This window comes from Eumetopias jubatus, unplaced genomic scaffold (genome assembly GCF_037043125.1).
Source record: "Eumetopias jubatus isolate StellerSeaLion01/CBP00866 unplaced genomic scaffold, mEumJub1_p1.0 scaffold_4, whole genome shotgun sequence".
In the NCBI taxonomy this organism is placed as follows: domain Eukaryota; kingdom Metazoa; phylum Chordata; class Mammalia; order Carnivora; family Otariidae; genus Eumetopias; species Eumetopias jubatus.
The window spans coordinates 132,848,162-132,854,365 of NW_028274810.1; positions in this window are offsets into that span (position 1 = coordinate 132,848,162).

Sequence of the window (6,204 nt, forward strand, 5' to 3'; positions counted from 1 at the left end):
AGTAATTTCTTCATCGTATTTTATATTACATCTATTTTGTGTGTGTTATATTCAACTGCCTCCACTTTGAGTTTTTTTTGGGGGGGAGTATTTTAATCTGCTCTTGTTTTTTGTTAGTTTTTTTATATTAACTTTATGTATGTTGGGTTTTTTTTCTGTATTAGATTTATGTCCTTTATGCCAGAGGTAAACGAAAAGAAATTGAATTAAAGAGGCTAAAATAAAAAATAATAATAATAAAATAAAACAGGCATTATAAAATATAAAGACGAAGGCTAAAATTCACATTAATTATTAAATTTTCAGTGTTTTACTTAGAATGACATAAAATAGCAAATGTTTAAAAAACTCTTCACAAGAGGAAGGAAGCAAAAAGTTTTATAATTCAGTACCTATTATTAAAGCACTTTCTTCCTCATTTTTAATTATTTTTAAAGATTTTATTTATTTACCTGAAGAGAGAGAGAAAGAGTTGGGGGGAAGGAGGTAGATGAGAGTGGGAGGAGAAAGGTCAAACAGACTCTGTGCTGATTCAGAGCCAGATTCGAGCTCAATTCCAAAACCCTGACATCATGATTTGAGCCAAAACCAAGAGTCAGTGGATGTTTAGCCAACTGAGCCACCCAGGCGCCCCAACTTTCTTCCTCAGTTTTAAACAGCAGGCCCTGTGTTTTTACTTTGCATTTGGTCCTCCAATTATGTAGCTGATTTTAGTTTTAAGGATTATGCCTTAATACATGTAAAATCACTTCAAATAATGAACATCAGGCCGATGTTTTATGAGTATTTGCTTTTACGATCATTATTATTATTAAAAGACACAGACATTGGGGAAAGAAGAGGCTAAAAAAATGATCAACAAAACATATTCCAACTGCAAACAAGAAAACAGAAGTTTATCAATCAAAGTAGAATTTAGCCTTCAAACATTAGAGGCAGATTTATAGTTTTAAAGGTTGGAATTCATAATGATCATGTAACAGGTCCAAATAGCTAGCCTACAAATAACATAGTAGCAAAATTTCTAAAGTAAGAACTACAGGAAATAAAGGGAGAGATATAGAGGCAGAAAAATTTCATCCAAAATAAAGTATTATAACTTATTATTCTAAATCCAAAACATTTCAAGTGGAAAAAAACATAAGTACATTGAAGCCCTAAACTATATTAAGTAATGACTTGTATATTATAAATATATATATATCATCATCTACTCATTGGTAATGTAGCAAAAAGCACTTCTTTTCAATTGCAAGAGAAAGAGTTTAAATGTGAAAAATAATCTGCACAAGAAGAAAGAATGCAGAAGTTAACATCTGATTATATAACACTATATATCTGGATATGGTTTGCCAATACATTAAGTATCAATAATTCATGTATATGAAAGAGACTGATTTATAATTTCCTTTATTATAATATGCTTGTCAGCTTTGGTGTCAAGAATATATTGATCTTACAACAATTGTCAAGAAATGTTGCCTTTTGGGGCGCCTGGTTGGTTCAGTTGGTTAAGCGACTGCCTTCGGCTCAGATCATGATCCCTCAGGCTCCCTGCTTGGCGGGAAGCCTGCTTCTCCCTCTCCCACTCCCCCTGCTTGTGTTCCCTCTCTCGCTGTCTCTCTCTCTCTCTGTCAATTAAATAAATAAAACCTTAAAAAAAAAAAAAGAAATGCTGCCTTTCTGTGTACTTTGGAAACTTTGTTCAACATAGGTGTTATTTCTTCTTATGTTGGAAGAATTCACTGGTGAATCTAATTGAGATAGAGGTTTCCTTTGTAGGAAGGTTTTTAATAACACATTCAATTTCTTTAATAGATATTGGAATAATCGGATTTTCTATTTCTTCTTGTGTCAGGTAATATAATTGTTGTCCCGAAAAATTTATGCATTTCCTTTAAGCTATGAAATTCCTTGGTATATAATTTTTTAAAGTTTTATTTATTTATTTGACAGAGAGAGAGGGAACACAAGCAGGGGGAGTGGGAGAGGGAGAAGCAGGCTTCCCGCTGAGCAGGGAGCCCGATGCGGGACTCGATCCCAGGACCGTGAGATCATGACCTGAGCTGAAGGCAGGTGCTTAACCAACTGAGCCACCCAGGCGCCCCCTTGGCATATAATTGTTCACAGTATCATCTTATTAATTTTTTGTTACTAGAACTAGCAATGTCCCCTTTATCATTCCCAGTTTTGATTAATTGTACTTTCCTCATTCTCTATGAAAAAAAATTGCATCAGTCTTTTCAAAGATTCAGTTTCTGGGTTTGTTAATTTTCCCTATTGGCTATTTCATTTCTCTCTTATCATCAATGCTTTCTGTCTCATATCTGTAGTTTTTCTTCTTTTTCTTTCCTTTAAGGAGGGGATTTGCTGTTTGTTTTCTATCTTTCTGAGTTGGAAATGCTTAGGTACCTAATTTCAATTCTTGATGTTTCCTAATATACTCATTAAAGTTATAAATATCCCTTGGATTATTTTAATTATAACCCACAGGTTAACATTTACTTATTCCCATTATTAATCAGCTTAGAATACAGTTGACTTGGATTACTGACCTCAACTTTTAAGATTTTTCTTCCATATATTAATTATTTTTGAAGTATATATATATTTTAAGATTTTATTTTATTTATTTGAGACAGAGAGAGAGAGCACAAGAGGGGGTAGGGTGAGAGGGAGAAGCAGACTCCCTGCGTAGCAGGGAGCCCAATGCGGGACTCAATCCCAGGACTCCGGGATCATGACCTGAGCTGAAGGCAGTCGCTTAACCAACTGAGCCACCCAGGCGCCCTGAAGCAGATATATATATATATATATATATATACACCCTAAAACTTCTTTTTTAATTCTCAAAGTTAACAAGGATTTATAATGTTTCTTCTAAGAATTTATAATCTGATTTCTTAAATTTGGGTATTTGATCCATTTTGAGTTAATTTTTGCATATTGTTGAGAAACGGGTTCAACTTCATTTATTTGCATGTATATCCAGTTGTCCCCAACATTTGTTGAAAAGACTGTTTTTCCCCATTGAATAGTCTTTTCAGTCTTGTTGATAATTGATTAATCATAAATGTGTAGAATTATTCTCTTAATTCTATTTCATTGTTCTATATAAGTATGTGTATGTCAGTATCACACTGTCTTGAATAGTGTAACTTTGTATTAAGTTTTGAAATGGGAATGTATAAGTCTTCTAAATTAGTTCTTTTTCAAGATTATTTTGATATTCTTGAATTTCCATTTGCATTTTAGGATCAGGTTGTTAATTTCTGCAAAGACATAAGCTGGGGTTATGATGGGGCTTACACTGAATCTGTAGATCAATTTGGGGTGTATTATCATGTTAACAATAAATCTACAAATTTTTCCACTTATGTAAGTCTCCTTTAATTTTTTTCATGAACGTTCTCTAGTTTTCAGTAAAAGTTTTGAACTTATTTTAGTAAAATTTTAAAGTATTTTTGGTGGTAGTGTAAATGGAATTATCTAATTGCATTTTATGTTTTCTCATATCTACTATGTAGGAAACTACTGATGTATTTTTGCATAGATATTCTTGTGCCCTGCAAACTTGCCAAATGCATTTTTTTAGTTTTCATTTTCTTAGTGGATCCTGTAGGATTTTATATATACAAGATCATGTCATCTGCAAATATAGTTTTACTTTTACCCTCCCAATCAGGATGCCTTCTATTTTCTTGCTTAACTACCCAGGCTGAAATCTCCAGTACAATGCTGCACAGAAGTGGAAGAGTGGACATCCTTTTCTTGTTCCTGATCATAGTGGCAAACCATTCATCATTTCACCATTTAGTATGATGTTAGCTGCATGTATTTCAGTAAATGTCATTTATTATATTGAGGATATGTTTTTTATCCCAGTTTATTGTGTGTTTTTATCACAAAAGGATGTAGGATTTTCTCAAATGTTTTTTTTCTGTATTTATTGAGATAACCATTGTTTTTTGTCCTTTATTTCATTAATATGAGCTATTACATTGATTTTTTTATGTGTTGAAACTACCTTGCATCCCTGTGATAAATCCCACTTGGTCATGATCTGTAACATTTTTATATGCTTCAGGACTTGATTTGTAGTAATTTGTTGAGGAAATTGCCTATATTCATAAGGGATATTCATCTGCAGTTTCTTTTGTTGTTGATGTCTTTGCTCATGGTATCAAGACAAGTTGGACTCATAGAATTTGTTAGGAAGCATACCTTCTCTTCCATTTTTAAAGGATTTTTCAGCAGGTATATTTACACACAGCGTAGGGGACTTTCCTTGGAGGACTGTAAGGAATTTACATGTCTGGCTATCTCCCATATGACATTTCTCTTTGATTAAGTTTCAATTCATGGTAAGCAAAATCTCATTCACTTCCAGGTTGTGACATTCAGAGCCTTTGTCCTCGTTAAGGAAGTCACATTACACACTTCATAGCATGGTATCTCATCTAATTGAGAAAGCACAGAGAAAGAGGAAGGCAGTTGTGAAAGAATTTCAACATAAAAATAAGCCAGAGGATATAAAATGGAAAATTTCATGCATTTGCCCTCAGGAAAACAAAACTTAAGGACTGAGAGACTGATTTCCCATAAATGTCTGATTAACAGAAAACTGGTGATGTTGGAATTTTTTTAAATGATAGGGAGTTTGTCAGGTTTATCTCACATCAACCTTGTGAAATTTTTGTTCCTGCCTTCTATGGACATGAACAAGGAATACCTGGGTCAGGTTGAGCTCATAAAATAAGTTGAATTGGGCTTTGTTTGTATAACTGGACTGGTTTTGCCCAGGGAATTTTCAAAGCTGGTCTCCGTCAACTGTTGATTTTAGCAGATTCTAAGTGAACTTTCCCCTCTTTACATTCCCTGCCCATAAGTGCAGCCTACTCCAAACTTTCGAGTACTTACTGTAGTTTGCTGTTGTCCCAAACTGCAATTCCTCTGTTGTTGCCAAATAAACTCATGTTTTTGACAATATTGTGCTTGCCTATTACTTTACCTATTTTTTTAGGTAGACACAGTGAAGAGAGATTGGTTGGTTTCTCAATTTTCTAACGTGAGAAATTCATATTCATTATGAATTAAATCTCACAACTAGTCTATAATGTACACAATGAATTTTGTCCCATTTTACAAATATGTAAAATATCCTCCTAAAGGTCACACAGCTCAAAATGTTGTAGGCATAGTTCAGATTCAACAGGACTGCCTCAATGACCACAGTCATAGCCTGTGGACCATGTGCAATTACAGGGTCAATATTAAATTATTAATTCTTTAATTAAACAAAAAGAATGCTCTTCAGTCAAATCATTTTATACGGCTATGCAGGCAGCCTGTTGTTAAGTGGAACATTTAAACAATGTGTAGGTCGTTTTATCACCCTTTGAAGGATTCAATAACTTTTTAATAAAACGTCCTTGTGGAACTTGAATATTTAATATATGGGAAATTTATTGGATTTAATTTGGTATTGGTTACATGAAAGTTATAGTTTACTTCCTAAGAAAATATATTTAATTATCTAGGAAAAGTACAAACATAAATAGTTCTAGATACCCAATACTTTTCTGCCTATTTAAAAATTATTATTTATATAAGAAAGGGGATATAATAAATGCTTGATACTGAGCCAGATTTCCCTCTGCATTTCATAGTCATAACCAGCTTCTTCAAGATTTTGTCCCATAGATAAATCACACACTTAGCTCCATGCCTGAATTATGATCCAACAGCCTGAATGGAATCACACTGTGACATATATGAGACAGCAGATAATTAGAAGTCATTTCTCAGTGTTCTAGATGCCCTTTCTTTCTGTCTCTCTTTACATGGACTTAGACCCCCTCTGCAAACCACACTGTGAGACAGTCTAGGCAACATGAACAAGGTTATGATTCCACCTTACCTGTCAAACCAAATATTTTATTTCTAAGGTGCTAAATAAACTCAAGTCTCATGTAAGTAACTAAAATAGAGTCAATTGAAAGAAAACAACAATTTTATAATTTATTTCTGCAAATAAATCAATGTTTGGAATAATCATAGTTAAATGAATGTTCATGAATAGATTTTTTTTAAAATTTTTTATTGTTATGTTAATCACCATATATTATATCATTAGTTTTTGGTGCATGAATAGATTTTTGAATATACTCCAAATGCCAGTTTTGCTAATAAGGGCATCAATAA